This window comes from Hylobates moloch, unplaced genomic scaffold (genome assembly GCF_009828535.3).
Source record: "Hylobates moloch isolate HMO894 unplaced genomic scaffold, HMol_V3 SCAFFOLD_9, whole genome shotgun sequence".
Taxonomy (NCBI): domain Eukaryota; kingdom Metazoa; phylum Chordata; class Mammalia; order Primates; family Hylobatidae; genus Hylobates; species Hylobates moloch.
This window is the reverse complement of record NW_026652284.1, coordinates 82113779-82141094: the sequence shown is the minus strand read 5'-3', so window position 1 is coordinate 82141094 and position 27316 is coordinate 82113779. Positions and strand designations below refer to the sequence as shown.

Genomic DNA, 27316 nt, shown 5'->3' with positions numbered 1-27316 from the left:
AAAAGGCACAAAACTTAGTTATGCTACAGGTTAACTGAAAGACACTGATTTTGAAATACTTTAAAAAAGGAAAGTTTTCACTGAAATCATGTTATATCATGTCTGGATTTAAAATTAACAGGGACTTTTTTGTTGTGGTAAAATATGCATGTAAAATTTACCATTTTAGCCAACTTTATGTGTATGTTTCAGTTCACTAAGTACATTCGCATTGTTGTGCAACCATTACTATTGTACATCTCCAGAGCTTTTTCATCTTCCCAAGCTGAAACTCCAACCCCATTAAACTCACTCCCTATTCACCCCTTCCCATCAGCCCCTGCCAACCACTGTTCTACTGTTTTTAAACAGGGACATTTTTAGGGAATTTAAAATAAACCTGTCCTTCCTCTTCTCTTGCATAAGCTATTCAACTAATAAAATATCTGTTAAAAGTCCTAAATTAATTGGAAGTTTCTTAGGTTTAAATACATGGGCAAAATGTACACAAAAAAAAAACATCTGTTTCATGACAGATGTTTTAGACCTACAACACTGGGAATGTGTTCCTGATGTTAAAGGAAAGGAGATGGTAGGCTGAAGCATGTGTTCCAAATTACTTACTTAACCCAGTGCAATTTTTATATAATCACTCAACTAACCAGCCATTCAACCTGGGAGACTTTCTAGTCCTAGTAATATACCCAGATAGTCTTACGTTAGTCTTCTATTAATATTCATTTTAAATAACTTAAGTATAGAATCAATATATGTTTATGGTTGAACATTTGGAAAACACAGAAGAATATGAAAAAAAAAGAAACATCATTCTTAATGTGTTACTGTCCAAAGTAACAACTACTAATATTTTAAAATTAAAAAGCATTACATTTAATTTTACTTTATTTCAACAGAAGAACTCTGAAATGAAATTGAGGATTTGAACTTCACACAGCTGTTTGAAGTAAGAGTTACTATTTCTAATTTTAATTTATTAAAAATTAAAGATCAAACTTTAAGAGATTGAGGATTAACTTAAAAAAACGAATTGTTTCATAATGAGTACAGGCTTATACTTTTAGTTAATAAAGTTTAGTTAACTGTCTCAGGAAGACAGAAAAGACTGCAGATAATCAAACAAAAATACCTTTGGTTGGGAGAAGGGGTTTTAAAACAGAATTCAAAACCTAATCCCACCTTTAGGATTGTTCTTTTGGTGAAAATTGTATAAAAAAGGGCAACCTGTAAGGAATATAGTTCATGAAGTCATAAACCACTGCATCTAGTGACCCTCCCCTTTGACCAGAGAGGCTTAACTTTGTTTGCTTCTAATACCAGTGTTTTTTACATTCCACAAATTGTTTAAACACATACTATATTTTAGTTTGCTATATTTGGGCCACAATTGTCCTTTATGTATATTTATTTTTCTAAAGTTTCTAATTATCTTTGTCTTCTCTGATTGACCTGGAGAAACTAAAATCTTCAGTACATATGTGGCATGTCATAGTTTAATTTTTGACGCTTAATTATTAGTCATGGCAACCTCTTTCTTATTGAAGATGCTCTCCACTAAGCCCTCTGTGCTACCATTTAATGTGGACTAGATTTAAGCTCTTCTACTGGAATTTCTTTCCATCACAACTGGATTATTTTCATTGTCTTCACATCTACCCCTTTCTTAGATTCATTTTCAATTTTGCTAGAACATATTTTTAATTTTTTTCAAAATTACAGAAGGGCTATATCTTTGTAGATCTTCATTTTGCCCTCATAATTGAAAAATAGACTACAAATTACTTTCCATCACATTTTATGGACTTTGTTTCACTGTCTTCTAGCAACCTGGAAAGCAGATGCAGAGTCTGCTGCCATTTTTATTTTGATTCCTTTATAGGTGGATCCATCCCCCATCCCTCTCCCATGAACTTTTAGGATTTTCTTGTTGTACTTGGAGGTAATAAATTTTACCAGGAAGTGTCCAGATATTTTTTAAATTCTTCCTCTTCAAGTTTTTTAAATCCAAAGATTCAAGGTTTATTCAGCCCAGAAAAATATTCTTCTATGATTTATTTGACGTGTTCATCTCTATTTTCTTTGTTTTCTCCTCTAGTAGCTCTTACTACGGAAAGGATAGTAGGCCCCGTAGCTCTAGGAGATGTTAGGTCTCTTGGTTCTCTTCTCTATGGTTTTAACTTTTTTTCTCATATTTTCTTTCTTCCCTTTTATGTACATTCAGAGGATTTTCTCAATTTTGTCTTCTGGATCTCAAATTTATTTTTGAGTCATTTCATTTCAATTATTCAGACTTTCCACTGAGCATCTTTGTAAAATCATTTTTTATATTTATGAATGCAGACTTCTCTCAAATATCCCTAAAAGTATTACTTTAAAAAAAAAAAAGTTACCTTCTTTGTCCTTTGTTCCAACTCCATTTCCTTTAGTATCAGATGTTCTGTTGCTCTTCTGGATCCTTCTTTCATATGTTCTAGGTTTTCCTTCAGTAACCAGTAACTTTTGACTGACCCAATCATATTTATAAATGAAGGGCTGGGTTGACTGGCCCAATCATATTTATGAATGAATGGCTGTGCTGACTAGTAGAGGTTACTGGAGGGATTTCTTTGGCAGTTACGTAGGAATGGTTTTCCACCACACTTCTCTTCCTGAATGGAAAGGCTGGCAGTTCGGCTCACAGGAGGCACATGTGACAGTGGGAAGCAGACAGGCAAGCTTGTGACTGTCCTGACTGCCAGGACCAGGAAGGCTTTATTTTTAGGGATGAACTACTTTTATGTACTGCCTTTCTGTACAAATCTTAAAGGGGGGTAGAAAGAGATGGAAAACAACATTCTTCATAGTCTTTTTATTAATTGCCTTGACTGTTCCTTCTCCCTGTGGCTCCAGACCTGAATTCTTCAGGGTTCTGTTGAGAAGAACAGCTCTCATCTCTTCATTAGCTCTCTCTAAAATCTCTTTTACATTGCGGTTTTTGTTGGCTCAATCCAAACATATCTGTTGGCTATTTTCTACAAATTCCTTAAAATTTCTGTCTACTGATGGTAACTTTTCTTGATTTCCATCCTGGTTCTTGATTTATTCTTTTTCATACATATTTTCTGCCATTTAGTTGGAATTTTTGAAGGAAGAATAGGCAGACTGTCATGTCTAGTCTGCCATCTTGAAGAGAGATTTTATTAACATTAGAGTGGCTGCCCCAGTGTGCTGATGCATGATTGGCACGAGGCCATGGTACATGCCTTACTTTTTATGAGGCTATTTCTCTTTCTTTCATGGCCCAGACAGCACCCCCAACCCTGATTGACTATATGATCAATATGGGTCATTTATACAAGGAGAACAAAGTGAAAATAGATGGGTCACATGAGCCAATTCCATTCATCAAATCCACAATATCTGCCTCAACCAGGTACTGTATCATTCTTCAGGACTCCACTGAGTCCCATTCCTAACTTCCCCAGTACTCCTGTCAAATACAAACCTAAATTAGACCACTAACCACACAGTTCTACAATTTTCTATCTGTCTCCTCCATTAAGCTACAAGCTTCCTGAAGGTAAACATGGTGTCTCATTTCATATCTGTGTCCTCAGTGCACCCCACGGGGACTGGGATTAAGTACCCAACACAGACTGAATAACTCAGGGACTGAATGAATGAACAAAGAAATGAGCAAGCTTGATGTTGACCTGGGAAACAGGTGTGTTGTCTGTCTTTGCGGATGGGGCTAGTGACCTCCTTTTTAGTCATATGAAGCTTTGGAGAAGGGCGTTTCAGGCAGAAGGAGCAGTATGGATGAAGGCCCAGCGGCAAACTGGAACATGCCTTTTTGGGGGAGACTGGTGGAAATTGTTCCCAGAGGGCTGTGGATTATTAATTCATCCAAAGAAAATCTGTAATCTCTGTTGTATCCTTTTCTGCAGAGTGGTAGTCTGACTAGAGGGTTCTCATCTTTGCCAGTTCAGTGAGTGCAGGTCTATATAGAGCTGTTTTGTTTTAGCGGAAAGGTTGGGTCCACAATTCAATAGGTGTCAGTAAATGCTCTTTCATGGTTCCATATAATCATGATTGAAAACCTACATCAGTCTTCTCTGCAAATGTACATTAAAGCATCTGCTTATACTTGTATTAAGTAGCATTACTTGTACTAAGTCCTCACTTCACAGGGACCTTATGAAATCACAGACAGCTTAGAATGGAGCTTTCAAATTGTCCTTGGGCCCCTGTTGCCTGCTGGAATGGATAAAGCATGACCCCCTCAGCCAACAAGCTCTGCTGCTCCTGTGATGTTTGGTAGAACTTCCTTGCTCCAATGCCTCTGACTCCAGTCACCATCTGAAAGTCCTCCCCAGAGGTTGGAATGCTTTGCCTCCTATTTCTGCAAACTTAATATTAAAAAAAAATTACTAGTTGTCAAAAGGAAGCAGGCTCTTAATTCCTGGTTAATTGAAATTAGTCTTGTAATTTTTAGATGTGTTATTCTATTCACGAAGCAGGTACCTGATAAGTGTTTGTCAATGAGTGAAAGAATGAATGACACATTAGAGGAAAGATTGGGTTTGTCTTTCCTGAAATTGGAGTTAAGGGGCACATTTGCTGGGAATTATCCCAGGTAAGTACAGGGATCTGCTTTTGATCACAGGCCATTTGTTCTTTCCATTTTAGCCATTTTCAGTCTGATCATGTGCTATACATATCATTCATCTCTTGTCTTTGGGGATAATTAATTCCAGGTTTTAGAACATTACTAAAGACATCTCAGTAGGGTTCTTTTGTTTGTCTATAACAGGATTGTCTGGGGTTCATGCTGTTCCCAAGGATCTCACTCCTCACCTGATGAGGCAGAGACCCTGACTCCAAGGGCATACCCATCACATCCCCAACTTCTCAGCATCAAACTGGGTTTGTTTTAAGAATGAAGCCGCTAGCATTAGAAGTGTGACAGTGTAAGACAGGATATTCTCAGTTGTATGACTCAGGAGCCACCTTGGCAACCATCAGTGAAATGCTAATTTATCCTAATAGGCTAGTGAGGTCTTGGAATGCTAAGTGTAAAGTCAGTGGCATAAAGGGACAGGTTCTCAGCAGCCCTTGATGAAGTCAAGACTAGAGACACCAGGAGAGAAATGGCTGCATGAAGGTTGCACAGGCAGAGAAGATAAGGTTCTCATATTACTCCAACCTCCAGCTGGATCTGACCTGCTGGGTCAGTGGAGAGGAGCACCAGCCCAAACTGATCCCCCAGGGCTCTTGGTTGGAATCTTCCCAGAAGCCTGAGGGGAGAGGTATAATGTCTAAACACAGGGCCCTCCAGTCACTGGCATCAGAATCAGAGCCACAGCAGTGTGGTTGAAAGAGGCAGATTCCTGAGGCCAAATTCAGAACTTTGGAATCATAATCTACAGAGGTGGGGCTTGGGGCTTTATCACCTATAAAACCTCCTAGGTGATTCTTAACGCACACCAGCTAAACATTGAGAGCCTCCTGTACCTCCTAATCTCTATAGGGATCTCGAGCTGTGGACAGATTGCCAAGCGCCAGAGGTTTTAGCCAAGCACATGTGTGGTCGGCACATAACATGAGAGGCAAGTTCTGTGCCCTTGAATTTAACAAGTAGTGCTGGAATACAGGCACTATGTTAGGCCTTGATGGCAATTCTTGCCTTTAGGGGACAGTAAGTTATGAAGTCATAATCTGTACTCCGAGCCCAATGTGATGAACCATATAGCATCACTAAAAACTCCTGTAGTGGATTTATGCCATTGGTGACAAAGAGATCCGATGCCAGTAGGAAGTTCTCAGCCCAGATCACTACACAACTGGAAAAACAACCCTGAGCAAGTTTCCTATTTGTGAGGAGCAACCTAAGGATGGGACTAATCCACAAAGCTCCCAACAGAACTGACACAGATCCCCTTAGTAGGGCTGGCCAAAAGATTGAGGCTGTCAGACCTGGATATCTGGGCACCGTAAGTTGACAAGCCTAAAGGGCAGAGAGCATGCTGCCTTTGTCTTTGTCTTCCTAGAAGACCTAGTGCAGCATTCAGCTTATAGTAGACAGAGAGAGCCATTGTTAAATGGTTCTTATGCAAATAAGACTGACCTAGGTCCTGGGCCATGTGGGAATGTGGAAGCGGAGAGCCCAGCTAGCGGGACTGACATGCCTTGGGTAGATCTTCTCACATTCATGGCGCCTATTGCCTCCGCCATGACTCACTGCCCATGCACTCCATCACTTGTGAGACAAGATGTGACAAGCAGGCTCTGAAAGTTGTGCCTTGTAATCTAAATATGTCTCTTTCTTTTGCTCTTTCTAATTTCATGGGAGTAAACCTGTCTTCTAATCACACGTGAGTTAATGTAAAGGTTTCAGAAATTAAATCACATTTCCCCACTGGTTAACTTGATCATTTCAGAGTTACATCATCATTGTGATTTTTTTTTTCTCCTCAAGGGTAATAAATTAATGAACTATGCACAAGGGAAGTTTCTATTTTAAGAAAGCTATGTGAAGTGGAAGAATACTTTGTTCAGTTATTTCTTTCATAGTAGGTCTCCGCCTTCTTTAAGCTGAAGCACACCTGTTTCAAGGAAAACAGTTGGCCAACAAGACAGCATTGGCTTTGTGGGAATGTGCCAAAGAAATTTCGAGATATTGTATTCTTTTGATTCATATTCCCAAGTTGCTATCCGGAGGAAATATACTAGCGGAAGGAGAGAATAGCAGCCATTTACAGGTAATTAGTGAGTCTATGGTGTATGATTCATTGAATTCCATTCTAGATCCCTATTTATGATTATTGGAGATTTCTTGGCAATGCTTAAGAGACAAATTACCCAAATCCCCTTATTTGTCATAGCAGCATTTTAACTTTGCATAAGCGGTACTCCATGACCATTGAATTAGTCATTTTTCATTACCTACGTTTGAGGTATGTTAACATTAGTCCTCTTTAATAAATGAGAAAACAAAGTCCCAATAAAGTTGATTCTGGCCCAAGGGCAGATAATAATCAGAGTCGTGTCCATGATTCTTAAACCTCTTCCCTCTGAGAAAGCACATGTTTTTCAGTGGGAAATAGCCTCAATGGGAGGTACATAGGCCAACATTTAGGAAATGTGTTTTTATTTATATAACTAGTCCAATGTTTAGAAAAGGAATATTCAACTCTAGTCTCACATAAGAATCAGCTAGAGAGCTTTAATAAAATGCCACTGCTGGGGCCTCTCTCACAGGAGTTCTGATTCATTTGGTCAAGGATGAGGCCTGGGCATGGGTCTTTTGAATTAAGTGGGGAAAAAGCTTCCTAGGTGATGATGCTCATGTGCAGGGGGGCATGCGAATCCTGGTCCTGGCAAAATTCTAAATCTGACCCCACAGTTTCCCCCATGGTCTCCACCATCCTGCCATTAGAGCCCCTGCATGTGGAACCTTCTGGAAACTTACACAATTAGCCTGGCTTACAGCATTTTGTTATCAGAGAGGGAACATTTGCACAGAGTGGTTTAGCAGTTGAGCTGTAGTAGAGCTAGATTGCTCTGGCGGAGGAACAGGGAGAGAAGAACAAACCCATGGTATTGTGCACTGAACTGACTGGTGAGGGAGGGGTGCAGCTGAGAACCCTAGGCTGCCCCAGGATCATGACTGGACAAGATTGCCATGCTCCCAGGCAGGGCTTCTTGAAGATGAGTTGATAGACCCTGATATGGAATGGAAAATCAAGGGAGGCTTCTTGATTCAGAGCAACATGCCCTTTGAAGTCAGACTGCCTGGGTTCAAATCCTAGCTCAATTACTAAAGCTCTGTGGTTAAAGCTTGGGCAAGTTACAATCTCTCAAATGATTCATTTTCTGATTTGGAAAACAGAAGTAAAAAATTGCAACTACCTCATAATTTTTGGAGACAATGAGATGAGATAATATATGATATAATATACTAGGGTCTACTCCTACTCCTTTCTGGGGTCACTGGATCACCATTAAATTCTCTCTATTAAAATGGGGATGGACCATGACCCTCTCCTTTGAGGTAACCCATACTCACAAGGAAATATAAGGTTAGATTTAAGATGGCAAACCAAATGTTGTCCCAGAAGCAAGAGATTTCATGGAAAACAATTTAGAAGGGAGGCCTTTGGCTTCAGAATAGTAGAGTAGAGCCATGGGACCCATGATATGTCCTTGGACCAAAGAATGAGAACAGGTGCCAGGATGCCAAATGGTATTGTGACCAGACTTGGGTCAAAGAACACAGAGAGCAATCAAAGCCAGAAATTATGAAGCCAAGTCCTAAGAGAATTGATGACCCAGAAACCAAGGAAGGTGTCCAGGGCCGAGGGCAGTGGGTTCAGGAATAGCATGCTAGAGAACAGGTAGAGAGTCGTTTTGTTCTCTGCCTCCTTGGAGAGTTCACTAAGCCAAATCTTAACAGGCCATTCTGACAAGTGTGTTTGCCACTAGGAAGATACGATTTCTAAATCAGAGTCCTTGGATTCTGCTCTGAGACTGTGGGCCTATCGGCATTTCCCACAGTGGACCCTACAGAAGGCTGGTTCTAGGGTTGTTCCAGGATAAACATATTTGCTAGATGAATGAAAGTTAGCATGTTTCTTAATTGGAAGACTTTTCAGTGCTTTTAATTTGCTTGTAAACCTCTAAGAGGAGGATATGATAAGACATGTTTCCCAAACTGGTTTGACCATGGGACCCTTCTTGGCATTAGAATCCCCAACTCCTACAGTTTTTGCCATCTCAACTCAAAGCTTCTGCCTTTAGGCCAGACCCAAGTCTAGTCTCAGGGGTGTGTAGAACTCTCTGTGGGATGTGGCCTCATTCCCAGGTTCCTACCACTCAGGTAGAGGCACAAGATGAAGCTGTAAACTGAGTGGAAGGCCCAGGGCTGCCTTGATCATATTCTGTCTGGCACATAATTGTGACTCAGTGCCTATTTGTGGAATAATTATTCATTGAATGAATGGGATAACCTAGTTCATGCCAAACTCTAATTGCTGACATAGATAGTACCCTGGGTATATCCAGGGTTAAGTACTCAACTGACCTGAACTTGTTGGGGAGATATGTTTTCTTAGGCTATTTTGTATGAAACTAAGAATAATAAGGCATAAATTGTCCCGATTTGGTGCCTTTCTTTTCCCACCGATCCAAAATGACTTCATAATAACCTTGCCCATCTCACTTCAAAACAGTCATGAAAATGGTTTGCCAAAATTAAACTCTTCACACATATAAAATATAATCCTAATAATTCCCTTAGGCATTAGACGCATCTGTTGATGTCCTGGTAGGCCCTGTAATACCTTGTCTGAACCTTTGTGAATATCTAAGCATATGGCAGTAAAGCCTGCCCCCAAGCATGTTTTATAACCACAGGCTTTGCAAGTTTAAATGGAGAAGACAGATGAAACAAGAATGGGCTATTTTCCTTGACTGTTTTATCTTGAGTAATATTTATTTTGAGCAGTTTTCTAAATAAGCAAAGCTTTTCTTCTATGCTTCATGCTCCTGCATCCTAGGAATGATGTATTTTGTGGGAATTTTTGTCCACCCCACCTCCACCCTGAACTTGCTGATCTGGAGGTGCCATGATGCTAGCTGGAGTGGTCCCTGCCAAGGCTCTGCAGAGGGTCATGTCAGACACAGTCCTAGCCAAGGCTCTGCCTCATGTGGGCACCATGTCTTGTTATTGTTTGTGGGTTTCATCCAACTGCACCTACCCAATAGCAGTTCTTTTTTTATTTTTAGTTTTTGGAGGGGGTAGGTAGAAAGAAAAGAAAGTAACTTTGATATAGGGGTGGGGAACTGGAACTTAGATCCACAGCTACAACAGCAAGGAAAGTGAACTAATTTTGTCTGAACCCTCTGAGTTGCAAGATGTGTTTGAATTGAAGCATTAAATTTAAACCTTATTATCACACATAACAATGCATAAAATACAATGGCCATATTTTCTTAACCCTGCATCATAATACAGCCTAAAGGCTTTATCTATTTTTTAAAAAATGTATTTATATAAACAGTCTTCAACTCGCATAAAGATGAAAGCACATTTAGTTTTAAATTTTAAAAATCACTGTGTTGAAAATAAAATCATTTGAAATCATGACTTGGGAAATCTTGACTGTGGCTGTCTCTGCCCTGTGCCTTGAGAGAGAAAGAAAGACTTGGAAGTCTGTGCTACTTGCCAAGTGTGTCAGGAGTCCTGCTTGTCCCAGATGACAGCTGGCACACACAGACAAGGCACTCGCTCTAACTTTGTTTTTTCCTGATAAAGAAGAAGCAACTACTTGCCAGTCTACTTCTTCTTTGCAGGAAGCCCCCCAGGAGTTTGCATAGTCAATCTGTCATTTGCAATCATTTATTCAGTGTAAAGCGTTACCATCAGAGAGTAAGAAGGAATCTGTTTATAAGGAGATCTTAGATAATGGGGAAAAATCCAGAAAAAAATATTTACAATAATCTTGGCTACTGATTATAACATCACCTCTTGCTGACATTTCTTTAAGAGGTTAGTCTAGTATGTCAAGCATATGCAGCTGCTTGGAGCTTTTGATTTTTAGAAATGAATAATATAAGAGAACCAACTAATGTGCCTTGGCTCTTCAAGGCAGTCTGGTACCTGCAAGAAAACACTGGTTATTTTGGTATCCAGTTGGAGAGCACAGGGCCACACAGCAGGATTTCTGAAAATCAAAGCTCTCTTCCTGAAATATATGGCCACAAAGTATGCATTTCTGGGATCTGATGATTCCTGGCTTATTCAAATAATAATGATGGTGTTAGGAACCTTTCACAACTATAGGACTCTTCTTTTCTTTATGCTCAATGCCAAGAACAACAAAAGCCTCATCAATCTGTGAATGATCTTTCTTCATGTTAGAATTCTCTGTCTGAGCTGTTGGTTCTCCCATCCAGGGCTTGTCTGCTCTCCCTTCAGTTAGGCTGGCCAGCACTGATCCAAAGTCCTGCGAATGTAAGTGGCTCAGCCTTTGTTAATTAGGTTACCTGATTCCCTGCATCCCCAGGCTAATTTTGTTTGAGATTTCACAGTGCTTCTAAATTTATAGAAGTAAACAAACAGGGACACACTTTTCTTCAAGTCATTTATTAGAATCAAAATTAGGAAGAGTTTTTAACCTTCATACAGTTGAGCTGGTGAAAGATGCCCTTGCAGGTAAGTGTTGGAAATGTTTGCCAGTGTCTCAGCAAAAAGAAAAAAAAAAAGAAGAAAATAAATGTACATTTACTTCTAATCATGCCTGCTGGTTTTAGTTTTGTAAGCTGTGGGTCAGTGAATCAATGTGAGCCAGTTCGAGGATGGCATGCCTAGGTTATTTTCCAAGGGAAAGGAATATGGTCTTCCACTATTAGGTTTGGAAATATCTAGAGTATGTTCACTTAAAAGCTTATAGGTAGTATATTATAATTCATTTTCTTTATGAAGAGGGAGAACTAGAACAATTAGGACATCACTAATGAGCTGTTTGAAATACTAGGAGACATTATATGGATATAAATAAATTGGGCATAGAACGTCAAGTTTAATACTGGACACTATGGTTATAGAACACGAAAAGTAGACATTGTATTAGTTTTCTACTGCTGCTACAACAAATCATCCCAAATTTAGTGGCCTAAAAACAACAAATTGATTATTTTACAGTTCTGGAGGTCAGAAGCCTAAAGATGAGCAGAGCAGCCTTTCCCTCTGAGGCTCTAGGGGAGAAGCTGTCTTCCTGACTTTTCCAGCTTCTTGATGTTGACTGCCTTCCTTTAGCTCACAGCCCACAGCACTCAGACCTCGCTTCCACCATCACCTCACCTCTGACTCCAAAGCTCCTGCCTCCCTCTTAAAAGAACCTGTGATAACACTGGGCACACCTGAATAATCCAGAATAAGAATAACCTTCCCTCCTCAAGATTCTTAATCAGATCTGCAAAAATCTCTTTTTCCCTGCAAAGCAACCCATTCATAGGTTTCAGGGATTAGGATGTGAATATCTTTGGAAGACCATTATTCTGCCTACCACAGACATTGACATATAGATAAGTTAATTTACCCCTTCTTTTTTTAAAGTTTCTTTTTTTTTTTTTTTTCGAGATGGAGTCTCGCTCTGTCGCCCAACCTGGAGTGCAGTTGCACGATCTCAGTTCACTGCAACTTCCGCCTCCCGGGTTCAAGCAATTCTCGTGCCTCGGACTCCCAAGTAGCTGGGATTATAGGCATGCACCACCACACCTGGCTAATTTTTGTATTTTTAGTAGAGATGGGGCTTCACCATGTTGGCCAGGCTGGTCTCGAACTTCTCATCTCAGGTGGCCCTCTGGCCTCCACCTCCAAAAGTGCCGGGATTACAGGCCTGAGTCACCACACCAGGCTAATTTACCCTTTCTGATTGGTTTTCTCATTGGCCCTCCTACAACTCTGAAGGAGTTAATTGCAGCTATGTTCTGCAGGTATAGACTATTGGTGTGACCATGCCATCCTGCAGCGAGACTTCCTGTGATAATAAGATCTGCTGGTGCTGTGGACTCTGCTCTGTCCAAGGGAAATTTCTGGTGGGCACTAGACTGATGTTTTCTACTTTTCCACCAGAGTCTTGCAGATGTAACATGTATTATAGCTCACCACTCAGAATCAAAAGCTGATTGTGGTAGAGTTTATAGGTAACAGGGCTCTAGGTTGAAGCAGTTCAATGCTGAGTCTCCCCCTTACTACATGCGAAATGTTGCCCAAGTTCCTTATTTTAATTATGCCTCAATTTCTGTATCTGAAAAACAGAGATGATAACTTCCAGAATTGCTGTGAGATTAGGAAAATAAAATATGCAAAGTTTTTAGCACACACCTGACATATGGCTGTTGCCCAGTTACTGACTATGGTGGAGGCTTTCAACAGGCCTACTCTTGCTCTAACCTGCAGAGAACAAACACCAGGAGTGAAGAGTGGCCACAAGCAGGGCAGAGAAAGCTGTGGGTCAGGCCACAGGCAAAGCCATTCCCCAGTCAATCCATGAGGCTGACAGCCAGCATTGTGCAGGGAAAGTGGAATTCTGCATTTACATTGAACTTGCAGCATTTGCAGATGCGAAGTCTAAGAACTTGTAGTAAAACCTGGGCAAATCCCAACATGGAATGTAAGGATCGTGACCTTCTCAACATCACAGAAGAGGGTTAGGGTCCAGAGGAGAGAAGTCCAGATCAGTTGAGCCCATAGGCAATTTCCTTAGCCATCACAGTTAGGGCTGACACCTTATCCATTAGAACATATGCAGCTGTATAATCATCATTTGCTTGCTTACTCCCAGTGAATGGAAAATACCGCCTTATCCCAGAATGTGGCTTCAGCTTTATCCTTAATAGTCTACTTTATTGTCATCCTAAGACCTGATTTTAAAAACCTTCTCCAGATGTTGTTTTATGTGTAGGTGTGTGTATCCATTCAGTCAATGGAGTCTATCAATGAAAAACACTAGTATTTATTTATTGAATATTTACTCTATGCCAGTTATTGTTTAAGTGCTGACTGCCTAAAATACATTTTGTTACTTATTACTTGCAGTATTTTTATTATAATTCTAGTACATCTATTATTATTTTGACTTTACAGATAACCAAACTGAGACTGCTCAAGTCTATGTAACTGGCCAAACTTACAGAGATTGTAAGTGGTGGAACCAGGAGGCCAAGCCAGGTCTGCCTGTCTCTAAGCTCTAGGTTCTGGTACCTGAAGGGGGAAAACTCAACTAAGAATAAAATGATAGCAGGAACAACAACTATTACTAAAATGGAAAGATGTCCATAAGTGGAAAAAAATGAGTTACAGAACTATACATAGAGTATGATTAAATTGTTGTAAATTAAATAGGAATGTGTATATTATGTATATGTATACATATATAGTTTTAAAACTTCTTTGCGGGTCCAGGCGCAGTGACTTATGCTTGTAATCCCAGCACTTTGGAAGCCCGAGGTGGGCGGATCACCTGAGGTCAGAAGTTCGAGACCAGCCTGGCCAACATGATGAAACCCTGTCTCTACTAAAAATACAAAAAATTAGCCAGGCATGGTGGCATGCGCCTGTAATCCCAGCTACTCAGCTGAGTATGAGGCTGAGGCATGAGAATCGCTTGAACCCAGGAGACAGAGGTTGCAGTGAGCCAAGATCACTCCAGCCTGGGTGACAGACTCCATCTCAAAAAACAAAAACAAAATCAACAAACAAAGAAACTTCTTTGGAAACTGATGAAAGTTATGGTCCCTTTTAAAACACTTATGTATAGATGCACACAAAATTTCACACACAACTTAGAAGCTCAGGTTAGGGATCTCTGATATGTATGTATCATATATAAGAAAAATCTGGAAGGATATACACCAAATTGTTAATCAGGCCCTTTAGGGGATAAGATTTCAAGACATTTTTCATGCTATTTTTTATGTTTTTCTGTCTGGCGAATTTGTTTTCAATGAGCTTGTATTATTCCTATAATCAAGAAAAACATGTTAAAGATTATAAATGAAGGCCAATTGTTTCCAATTTAAAATGGAATTTACTGCTTCTTTTTCTCCTGATGGGCAGGCTTCTAACATTTTCCCATGTCATACTCAGGTATGATTGGTGTACCTCTGAAAAAATTCAAAGGACACTTTTGTGAATACACTAAATGTGAGCTATTTTGTCCAAAAAGAAACTTTCCCTAAAAGTTAAGAATAACCAAAAGTAAGGAGATGTTGGTGGGTTGCGGGCAAGAGACCATAAAGAGCATGTGGGACGACATCATCAGTGGCCTCCACTGAGAATGACATGTGTGCGTGAGACTTTCAGTGGAGTTTTCTATGTGAGAGACAAGGGGCCTTTCTGACTAATAATATGTGCCCTGTAGAACTAAACAGTAAATGAGGTTAATGCTGCATTGCAGAGCAGAAGTATATGGTAGTAGAGATCTGTATGCTAAGCAAATTATCCTTGAGCTATTGTTTGAAATGACCTCTTAATCTTCATTTCAACTCAGTCTGGCACTAATTGAAATGGCTGTTTCCAGGGCACCCTGGTGCTTAATGAGGGAGTTTCCTTATGCTCTTGACCTGCTCACTGTTGCGGTCCCTGCCAGTTGCTTTGAGTTTGGAAGATACTTTCTCTCCCCCTTCCTACTCCCCTCCAACATACACATACTCACCTGTCTTCAGCCCAGGAGTCCCCATAAGCTAGATAATCAAATCTTTTTTTTTTTTTTTTTTTTTTTTTTGAGAAGAAGTCTCGCTCTTTCACCCAGGCTGGAGTGCAGTGGCCCGATCTCTGCTCACTGCAGGCTCCGCCCCCTGGGGTTCACGCCATTCTCCTGCCTCACTCAGCCTCCTGCGTAGCTGGGACTACAGGCACCCGCCACCTCGCCCAGCTAATTTTTTGTATTTTTAGTAGAGACGGGGTTTCACCGTATTAGCCAGGATGGTCTTGATCTCCTGACCTTGTGATCCGCCCGCCTCGGCCTCCCAAAGTGCTGGGATTACAGGCGTGAGCCACCGCGCCCGGCCAATCAAATCTTATTCTGAGCATGAGCAAAGATTCCAGGAGCATCTTACTTTTCACCAAGAAGAAAATTTTTAATTATGCATGTTTTTTAAAGGCATCTGTAATATTGCAGACAGATTTATTCTTGGTTTAATCTGATTTTTTTGCACATGTTGGGGTTTGACAATAGCCAGAGACCCCAGTAGTTCTCATTGCCAAGGATAGTGATGAGCCTTCCCAAGGCATTCTCTCTCCAGAACATTGCCCCGCTCAGTTTAATGCAGCAACTGCAGGAACAGCAAATATTTATGAAGCTCCTTGGATCCACACCAGTGTGCTAGGTAAAAAAGGACAGGACTTCTTTTCACTCCCCTGCTTAATCTGAAAATAGAATTTGCATGCTACTGTTTGTTCCCCTCCTTGGACGTGATGTAAGTTCCGTTTGCCTGGAGTGCTGTGTATAGAAGTCTATATTAGGATAACTGTATTATACATCTTGTTCCTAAAGGTTGGGGCCACAGAAGGATACAAATCTCTTTGCATACTGCTCTATATCATTAGGAGCTTCCTACATACTGATGAGAATCCTGAAGGTTCGAATTTGCCTGGTACCTTCACATGCCTGATCTTGCCGCAGGAGGCAGTCTCTATGATTAGCAGACTCTATCAAGGGAGCCAATAGACTGTAGTAGTAAAAAGACCCTGTGTTCAAGTTAGAACAACATGAGTTTAAATCCTGACACAGCCACTTTCTGACTGTGGTTTTGTAAAGTTTCTCATGTTCTTTTAGCATCTGTTTCCCTGCATGAAAGATAAAGATATTAATATCTACATTGCAAAACTATTAGGAGGATTAAATTGAGTGTCACATGCAAAGCATCTGCCACCGCAGTGAAGTGCTCCATAAATGGCAGCTAATGACATTATTAGCATGCTGGTAATGCTCCCTTTAAAAACGAAACAAAAACAACACTTTCTCTTGACCCCTTTTTCCCTGCCAACAACTGTCCCATTTTCCTGCACTCCTTTTAAGCAAAGGTCTTTCAAAGGGGGCCTTTACTCATTACCTCTGACTTCCCTCCTCACGTTCATCTTAAACCCACTCCAGTGGGACTTTGGTGCCACTTCTCCGGTGTTATTTTTCTTGTAAAGGTCACCAGTGGCCACTATACCGCTAAAAATGCAATGGCATTTTCCAGTGGCAGTGACCAACAGCAGCATTTGGTATAGGGGATCGCCCCTTCCTCTTTGCTGTGATACTCCCCTTGGTCATGACACCACACTTTCTTGGCTTCCTCCTATCTCGACGGCTGCTCCTTCTCAATGTCTGCAGCCGAAGTTCTGATCTTTAGATGTTGGAGGATTCAGTAATTGTTCCTCTTTCCTATCAACACTGATTCCCTCAATGAGCACATCCAGTCTTATGGCTTTGAATACTGTTTTTGTGCCAGTGATTGCCAAATATATAGTACCAGTTTTCAACTCAGTCCCAATTCCAGACTCAGATCCATCCACCTACTCGACTAGAATATCTAATGGGCATCCCAAGCTCAGTGCATTATTTAAGGTTCTTTTGAAAGACAGACCAATGGGGGTGTGTGTGTGTGTGTGTGTGTGTGTTTGTGTAGAGAGAGAAATTTGTCATAAAGAATTGGCTCATGTGATTACGGAGGTGTGCAAGTCCCAAGATCTGCAGGGTGACTTGGCAAGTGGGAGACCCAGGAGAGCTGATGGTGTAGTTCCATTCCAAAGGCCAGCAGGCTCAACACCCAGGAAGAGCCAATGTTTTAGTTCAAGTCTGAAGGCAAGAAAAAAGCCAATGTCATGGGTTGAAGGCAATTAGGCAGGAGAAATTCTCTGTTACTTGGAGGAGGGTCAGATTTTTGTTCTATTCAGGCCTTCAGTTGACTGAATGAGGTCCACTCGCATCAGGAAAGACAACTGCTTTACTTAGTCTACTGATTCAAATGGTAATCTCATCCAAAAACACCCTCATAAAACACCCAGGATAATGTTTGATCAAATATCTGACACCCTGTGGCCCAATCAAGTTGACACATAAGATGAACCATCACACACAGCATGTCTGAAAATTAAACTGTCGATCTTTTGGGCAAACGTGACTCTGTCTGTACCTTCTCCTGTCATTGATTACCAACTTCACCCTTCCAGTTTTAGCTCAAGCCAAAAACCTTGGAGTCATTTCCTCCTTTCATATCTCAGTTACAACCTGTCAGAAAATTTTGTTTACCTTCAACACCTATCCAGACTTCAACCATAGCTTGCCACTTGCATTGCTACCACCCTAATTTAAGCCACAATCATTGCTCAAGGAGCCCTGTTCAGAACACCATATTTCAATTGCTGCCACCAGTATTCCTGGTCTCCTTTACTCTAACTTTATCCATAGTACTTATTGTTTTTTAATATTCCATATAATTTTATTACTTTTTCTGTTTGCCTCAGACAGAATGCCTAGCACAGTGCCTGATATGTAGTATACATACACTCGATAAATATTTGTTGGATGAATTGCCATTGTAGAGATAAAGAAACTGGGACTTAAAGGAATTAAGTAATTTGCTAGGGTCCCACAGTTAATAAGTAGTAAATCTATCCTAAAACAGTACCTAACAGAATAATAGGCAAGAGGTGCTGATATTAGGTAAGTTTCTTCAGTTGAGCATCTATTGTCCATTTTTTATTAAAAGTAGGCCTTGGCTGGGCGTGGTGGCTCATGCTTGTAATCCCAGCACTTTGGGAGGCCAAGGCAGGTGGATCACAAGGTCAGGAGTTGAAGACCAGCCTGGTCAACATGGTGAAACCCCGTCTCTACTAAAAATACAAAAATTAGCCAGGCGTGGTGGCAAGTGCCTATAACCCCAGCTACTTGGGAGGCTGAGGGAGAGACTTGCTTGAACCTGGGGGACAGAGGTTGCAGTGAGCCGAGATCACACCACTGTACTCCAGCCTGGGTGACAGAAAAAAAAAAAAAAAAAAAGTAGACTTTGTCCAGATAGCAGTGTCTGTAGACCAGTGCTGATTTATATAATCATGTTTGACCATAAGCTAAGGTTTATTCTCTTATCTCTATGTCAGCCATCTGATAAAATCTCCTTGTTTTGAAATATTTTCACCTTTCAGAAATTAATAGATTAATATTATGTTCCTCTTGCCTTTTCCTAAGTCTCTTAAGCCAAGCCAGACATCATTTTGGAGATTTCCTTTATAAGGAACTTATATTTAACCCTTTTATCTTTTTATAATACATATAATAGTATTAAATTATCTCACCAGAGCAAAATGGAATTTTTATTAGCTAGATCTTTGTATTATGATGCACAAATATGGGGTGAGCACCTACTTTATGAAGGCTCTGTGGGGGGATTGGGGAAATAAAGAGGTATCCAGAAGCTCCTGGTCTATTTAGGGAAAATGCATATATATTAGTCGGGATATTGATTCAGCTGATTTAACAGAGACTAAGTAACAGTGGCTTAAACAAGATGGAAGGGTTCTCTCTCTTGCTGTCTCTCGTCTCAGCTGAAGAATTAAGGGAGAAGAATTGCCCTTATGCTCCCAAGGTCATTAGGGGCCCAACTCCTTCCATAGTTTTGTTCCACCATTCCCTACTATGTTCTCCTCAGATAGTGGAATTTGGATTATACTCCCACATGTGCATTCGAGGCCCTGAAATGGGGGAAGAGAAAAAGTGAGTAAGTGGTTTCTTTTTAAGGTGTGACCCAGAAGTTGTACATTTCACTTCTACTCACAACTGATTGTCCAGAACTTAGTCACGTGGCCATACTTAAGCCAATCTGAGAAACCTAGTCTGTCGGGTAGCTGCGTGCCCAGGTCAGGATTCCATTACTAAAAGGAAGAAGGGGAGATTGAATACTGGGAAACAAATAAGTTCCTGATTAGCCATATCTGTAAATACTGCTGTCACCTCCAACTAAATAATAAGGTCTTAAAGGGTAGGGCTGCATTTTACACTCTCAATGCCTTCAAATGATAAGTTCTCAATAAATATTTCCTGATTGGGTGATTTGGTGAATGCACCTTCATCCAAGAGATTTTCTGGAGAGTTTGTATTATACTGCCAAAAACAAACACTATTCAATCCCAGGGTAAACACTGCAGGAAAATAAATGTCACAGAGCAACATAGTCATAAGTGGGTTCTCCCTACGCTCACACGCCCTTCATTCTAAGCTGGAGAGGCTGCTGTAGTAACACAGATGCAAAAGATAAAGTTTGACTAAATGGCTTCATGTTCCAGATGATTGGCCGCCTCGTTAAAGCACCCAAAGATGAAGCTACTGCTCCAGCAAAGTTGCTGACCTAATTTTGAGAACTAAAAGACAGAGCTAAGTGTGTTTTCATGGCATCCCACATTCCTTTCTTAATTCATCATGATTCATGGGAACCAGGCTCTCAGGCTGCCCCTCCCCCAGGTAGCAGTTAAGCTGGTGGAATTGTTCTCTCTAGTCCATAAGGACATGGAAACGGATCCTGCTGGAGGAAGTAAATAGAGCAGCGGTAAAGCATCCCTCCCCCGCCCCCACCCGAATGTGAACATCTGTTCAAACTTTTCACAGCTCCCAGGAGGAAGTGGATAGAACACAGGGCTTCTAACTATAAAGGGAAAACTTCACCCATTTGCACTTTACTAACTTGAAATTTATGATTTGACCTGACCTGGCTTTGGCTTTATCTCTATGATGCCTTTGAAGAAAGGCCAAACTGGGTAAATAAATATGATAAACAAGAGTATAAAGGGTGCTGTTATTATATTCATGAAAGCAAACCTTTGCAGGACTTAACTTCATTAACTATTTGAATGTAAATTACTACTACTTATGGCAAGTGAGATAGATTCAATAACATAGGCTATAGCCACACCTCAACTTGAAAACTTATGTTTAACATAAAGCCGAGTTGCTGTATGTACTTGACAGAAACAGCCTATGCGCTATGGTTCTGGAATTTCATGAATGCACACTGGCTTTTCTTCATCTATCTGAATTAGCAAGAGGTTTGCTGCATCTAGTTAAGACAGCCAGACGCTCTCCGGGAACCTCAGCCACCCCTAATCCAGACGTCAGTTTGCATTTAGGATGAATGGAGATCCCTTCCCCCTCCTGTTGTCATCTGTCCTTCCCAGAATATTTTGCAGTATGGCCTGTGGCAATCCTTTTCTTCTTGCTCGCTCTGAGTGGTGGCTGCTCAGTGGAGGGCCCCCAGCTGGCTCTGGTTTCCAGCTGCTTCAGAGCCCACTGGCCTGGAGGTAAAGCTGCAGAGTGATAAGCATTATAAAAATAAAGCCCGTTGCTAGCCAGGCCAGCCAAACAGCGTGGGAGGAGTGGAAAATTCAGGCTATGTGTTCTTGGCGTGACAAATTGTCAATATCTGAGGTGTTCTGCTGGAGGAAATGGGAAGAGATGTTCTCTAACCAGACCTAATCTGTGTATTATCAGTCAGTAGCCCTTGGAGAATCATGTTAAAACCAGGCTCATGGGACTGGAGCCATAACCTTGGGTCAGCTTGTTTACTGCCCACCATCCTGACTTGACCAACCCCTTGGGGTCTGGTCTGGCCTTGGGAACTGCAGTGTCTAAATTCAAGCGTCACTGCCCTTAATTGAACTACTAAGGGAGAATAAGTGCTAGGTATTGTTTAATCAGGGATCAGCCCAGTCTCTCCCTCCACCTAAGCCTGCCATGCGCCCTTACTGATGATACATTTTTATCTGATACCCTGAGTGACAGATATTACTACCCTCATCAAGCGTTGGGGATAGCTGTACATTTTTATATTTTTTGCACAAAGGAAGTGACTGTAGCTCCTGGAAATTCAGTCTGGTCACCTGAATCTTTGGTAATTTGGTCTGGTCTTCTTTGGGGATGTGTGTCTAGTCATGCGGTTCCCTGTTCTTTGGCCCCCAGGACTCTTTATTGTGTGGCAGAATTGAAATAAGAGTAGGAAAGAGAACATTGCTCTCCTAGCCCTGAGAGCAGGCAGGTCCCTGGGATACCTTCAAGACCCACCTTGAATTCAGATGACAACTCCTTCCAGAAAATAATCTGGTATGTTTTCCTCATTTTACTGCTTACAATTTTCCCCATTGGTGTATCAAGATATTAAAAGCAAATCCCTGTCTCTCTCTCTCTCTCTCCTCCTCCTCCTCCTCTTCTCTGACTCTCTTCTTCCTTCCCTCCTTTTCCCCCTCTCCCTCTCTCAGTTTCTTTGTCTTCGAAGACACTGACAACTTTCTGGCATGTCGCCTAGGCTTAGGAAAGAGAATCTTTATAAAAATTTCTTCTAGCCACTGGCTTGGAAGTGCTATATAAATCAGCAAGACACTTTGTTATAAAACTTTCTCATTATCAACATTCACTACTGTTCCATTTTATGAATGCTTCTTTGTCTTCCAAAAAGTACTTCGGATTAAGCAATGCTGTTATTGAAAATGTGGGTGGTTTCTGCTGGTGTGCTTGGCTGGTTGAATTATAGATGGTTGTCACGAATATTACAATGCCAGGTTCCTACAAATGAGTTAAAAATATTGATGTATGAAGTAAGTTGGGGATGGCAAGTGGAGATTCAGCATCCTTATTATCCAACTGAGCCACTGGATTTGTACTTTGTAGTAAAAGAGCTCTAAGATCTACATGTGATGCAACTCTCCAAGTAGGATTTGGGATCTTTCTTATTATTGGATGCATAGATTCAAATTAAATTACAAAAAAAAAGTATTTTGCACATCCTATATCCCAGCATTATGCTAGACACTAGAGAGGCACAGATATATAAACACCAGGCCTGCTATTGAGGTGTTCATAATCCCGTGAGGGAACTCTAATCTGTAAACAGAACTCTCTTGCAATGTAATGAATACCATAGAGAGGTCCGAGAGGTATGAGAGGTGTATGCCTAGAGTCAGGACACATGGGGACAGGAGGCATGTGGTGGATGTGGTAAGAGCACCTGGTCTCTGATGACAGACATATAGGGTTAAATCCTGGATCTGCGATAATTCATGGGAGGAACAGATTACTGAATGAATTAATACATAGTTTTTATTGTTATTGGGATTCAAGGAAATACTGCAGTGTTACATAAAGTGCTCAAGACAGTGTTTGGCACCCAGGATCAATGGTGATTTGTCATTGGAAAGCAAGCACTTGTTTCAGGCTTTATTTGGTGGGAATCCAGGCAGGATGAGTAGGAACAGTGGAGACTGGGATGTCAGCAGGAGACAGCCTATGGAGGGGGAGAGCTGTGGCCTGCTAAGAAGGGCCTGCCTCTCTGTGGAGTTGGAGCAGGAGCGGGTGGAGAGAGGGTCAAGCGCTTTAGGCAAGGCAGGCTGGGGCCAGATTACAAAGCCATTTGTAGTATTAGACTGAAGAATCAGACATGACATTGAAGACAGTGGGGATTTATTGGTATTGGTGAGCAGGAAAGTAGCATAAAGAGATGTGAGTTTAAAATAATCAGCCAGCATGGTAGTTCACACTTGTAATTCTAGTGCTTTGGGAGGCTGATGCAGGAGGATTGTTTGAGGCCAGGAGTTTGAGACCAGCTGGGCAACATGGCCAGACCCCATTTCTACAAAAAATAAAAAGTTATCTGAGTGTGATAGCACACACCGGTAGTCCTAGCTACTTGGGAGGTGGGAGGCTCTAAAAAAATTGTTAAAATAGCCTCTCTGATAGTTGTTTGGGTTAGGAAATGAGTACAGTAGTGCAAGCAAGAAATTATGTTCACATTTACTTCATCATATTTGTTGAAGGCCTACTGTGTCCCAGGTAGAGTGGAGACAAGGTTAATAAATATAGGGATAGAAAAAGGGGAAACACTATAATAAATTTTTTAGGTAAAATTGATATTTTTTAAAAAAACCCTACCATCTAGAACTGGGGTGATGGAGAAGGCCAAGTGAAAAATTATTTCACGATTTCATGAAAAAATGAAATATTTATGGAACATTAGAATTCAAAATACTTCATTAGACCTGGGAATAAAAAGAATGACAGCCATTTTTCTTCTTGCTCTTCTTCTCTACCTCCTTCTTATTCACTGGGAAAAGTCACAGAAACTAGAGATGACTGGCCCTCTCTGAGTAGTTGTCTCTGCAGCTCTCAGAGGTCAGGACATGCTCTGTATTAAGTTCCAGAGAGATAAGGAAAACGGAGTTAACAGTTGGAAAGTAACACATAGCTTTACCTAGTATTCTTATGGCTTGCCATAGCACCTTGAATGTTCAGTTACGTTTCTTTTTAAAAGAGAGACTAGTACTTGACTTTAGAAAGTTGTTTTCTGTTGAAATGGAAATGTTATGAGAGGTTCTAGTTAATACTGGAAAATGTGGGGTTATTTGATGAGAGGTTGAGGACAGGATCTGAAGGCCATCGTGGGTAAACAGTAGGAGTGAGCGGTGATGTGTAAATATTGACATGGAACTCAGGAGGAAGCAAGAGGAAGAAAAAAGGATTATGGCGTAAAATAGTTTTTGCTTATTGGAAAGATGTTGTTCCTAAAGAATAATAAATCTTAAAGAAAAGACAGAGACATAAGAGACTAAGAAGGGAGACATTATTGTCTTTGATTGTGTTCATTCTTCCAGAAGTTCTCAGCCACACCCATGTTGGAAAGGTGGTCATGGTACTGTGGCATTATTCACTGCCAGGTGAAAAAGTCAGTCAATTCCTTATGTACTGCATAGTAGAGATTCTAAGAGGATAAATTTAATAATTGTGAAACAAGACATACAATGTATATCAAGCCATATTCCTGCCAGAAAAATCTCATCCCATCAGATTATCTTGTCAAGTGCATTTGTAACTGGTAAGAACCACTCACAAACGGCAGTGCAGGTAAAGTTGCATCCCTTTTATTTTAGTTAATTCTTCAGAAATCCAATATACCTCATTAGCAGGCAAACCAGTATCTCTGTCTTGTTCTTTTTCCTCCTCTTAATTGTCCCGAAATCTCCAGGGCTTATTCCATGCAAAGATGGCCCTTGACTTCCAAATGCATAGATAGACTGCTGAGGTCTCATTGGTCTACCCTGCACTTGCTTTTCACTGCCACACAGTGGTGCTTTTGAACACGGGCCAGGTACAATCTGATAGTCATTGCCTATCCATTGCTGCAGGTAATCCTAGATGGTCCTGCTGACCATTCAGGCCAAGAGAATGTCCCAGCCAGAGAGTTTACCTATACAGCGACATCTTGGGTCTCAGGACAGCCCCAGTTGTGCTGAGTGAAGTCCTCTTAATGATCTGCCACCTCATGGAAGCTTTCTCCCAAGGTCCTTCACCAAAACAGTGAACCAGCTTTTCTGTTAAATCCTCAAAATAAAGGACCTTGAAACACTTATCTTCATAGACAGTAGAGCCACTAGCGGTACATTTGTACTCATCAATGAGGCCACTTCTGATCTGATTTTCTGCCATTTGTCTTGGTTTAAAAAAAAAAAAAAAGGGTGGGGGGAGGGGGATGGATAAAAACTTAATCTCTGGCAGGTCCCCTCTGATGACAGCTCAGCACACAGTGTGTGTTTAGGAATTGTTCTGCTTCTTATTCTCCCCACATCAGTCATGATTCCAGAACTTGAAGTGGTTCAAAGTGAGCTCACAGTGGCATTTAACCTGTTGAGAATCTCTTGTCACCACTGTATGTTTTCACTGGTAAAAGAGTCATCTGGTTTACTGTGTGTCCCCACGTTCCCAATGCATACATATTCACACAGGACATGGAAGCCAAAAGTAAACGGTTAGTCACAAAAGGTTTGTTTTCTCCTATTTTGCTGTTTACAAAGGAGTGTTATCTTATGTTGAAAAGGATTTCAGCCAATAACAGCAGTGAGGCAGTAGGAACAATGTTACAATGTATTTCCCTGACTTTTTCAAAACCTATTCCCTGGTTTCTGCCTGCAAGCCTTAGGATGTGAGATGCGGGCTGGAAAAGCTGCTGGAGAGGAAAGCAGTAATAGAAAAAAGAAGATATTTTGAGAGACAGGAGAAGGTAGGGTGAGTGGCAGAGGAAAGAGGTAAGGAAGAGTCATGAGCATGAAAATTATCTGTGTCCCAGCATTGGGCATGAACCCTGATGGCTGTTGGATCCATCTTTAGGCAAAGACAGCTCTGCTGGGCATGGTTGACAGAGCATATCTGAAACAGGCCAAATTGAACTCTGGTTTACCATGATTAAGGTGACTATATAATTGATTGTCCAAATGGGAATACTTCTGAGAGTAAAAAGGAACATTACTAATACTGAAGCTGGGGCAGCAGGTATCAACTGGGACTGTTAAGGGCAAACCAGGAGTTAGTCATTTGTATTTTGAAGGTAGTTTCTTTAGAAATCAAGACTAACTGTGAACAATGCATTATTCTGATTGCTGTGTTAGCTACAAACAAAATAAGATGGTGCCACCTCAAAGAATTGACAATCTAGTTGCAGAGATGAGACTCACACACAAAGAAATTATCAGTTGCCATTCAAGGTGGTGTCTAACCAACTACCAAATAAGTGATAGTATAGTCATAGGATGTGGTAGGAAGGGCACTGGCCTTGGAGTTAGAAGACCTGTCTGGATCACTCTTTAGCAGAGTGACCTGAGATACTTATTCTCTTGGAACATCCATTTATTTTTTGACTGATTGATTCATCCATCCATTCATTCATTTATTCATTCATTCATTCATTCAATAAACATATGGACTTGCCCTGTGCCCAGTGTATCTTGGTGGTAAAGAACACAGCCTTTACAGAGAGACACCTGGGTTCAGGTTGTACCTCTGTCACTACCTGGAGACCTTGAACTTAACCCTCCTGAGCTTCAATTCCCTCATCTGTTAGATGGTGATAACACCTGCTATGGTCTGAATGTTTGCATCCCCCAAACTCATATGTTGAAATCCTAACCCCTAAGGTGATGGTATTGGGAGGTGAGACCTTTGAGAAGTGATTATGTCATGAATGGGATTAGTGCCCTTATAAAAGAGGCCCCAGAGAGACCACTGCCCCTTCCACCACATAAGGACACAGCAACAAGTTGCCCTCTATGAACCAGGAAACCAGCCCTCATATCTGATATCAAATCTGCTGCCACCTTCATCTTGGACTTCCCAGTCTCCAGAACTGTGAGGAATAAATTTCTGCTGTTTATAAGTTCCCCAGTTTATGACATCTTGTTATAGCAGCACCAATAGACTAAGACAATACCCAACTTGTAGAGCTGTTGTAAGATATTGTAAATGAGAGAATAAAGTCAGATTTTGTATAGGAAACATCCAACAGTTTCCAACATACAGAAAAAGCCCAAGAAATGATAGCTAAATGATAGCTAAAATTATTATTCCAGATACTGTACTGGTTGCTGGAAATGAAAAGGAAAACTAGGGAGAGGGCTCTACCTTGCAGGTGAAAGCAGACAGTGGTACCTGCCAACACACCCCCCAGGGCTGTTAGGAGGGTCCAATGAGGACATCAGGTGAAAGCACTTCACAGGCTCTGACATGCTGCGCAAAGGAAAGACCTTATGGTTCTTACCAGTGGTTGGGGCATTGTCTAGATCCTTCTCTTTTCCTATTTATTAGGATGCTGTCAACTGTAAATAAGAGATAACCCAAAATATCTGAAATCATATGTTATCTCACAGAACAAGAAGTCCAGAGGTAGAGTGCTTCCAGGATTAGCTAATTCTGTGGTTTAATAATGCCATCAGGAGTCCATAATTCCACACTGCTAATCTCAGTTCTTGGTTGACTCACCCACC

At 41.0% G+C, this 27316-nt stretch overlaps 1 protein-coding gene across 8 annotated transcripts in view; it reads left to right on the top strand.

Moving 5' to 3' along the window:
• The window catches only part of NCALD (neurocalcin delta), a 447618-nt gene that overhangs the window by 349951 nt on the left and 70351 nt on the right, over positions 1 to 27316 (top strand). Inside the window, exon 2 of one of the 8 annotated variants that reach the window (XM_058444302.1) lies at positions 894 to 943. The exons of the other annotated variants lie outside the window; for them this stretch is intronic. The gene's annotated coding sequence lies outside the window, so the exon portion shown is untranslated. The remainder of the gene's footprint in view (positions 1 to 893; positions 944 to 27316) is intronic. 8 annotated transcript variants of the gene reach the window in all.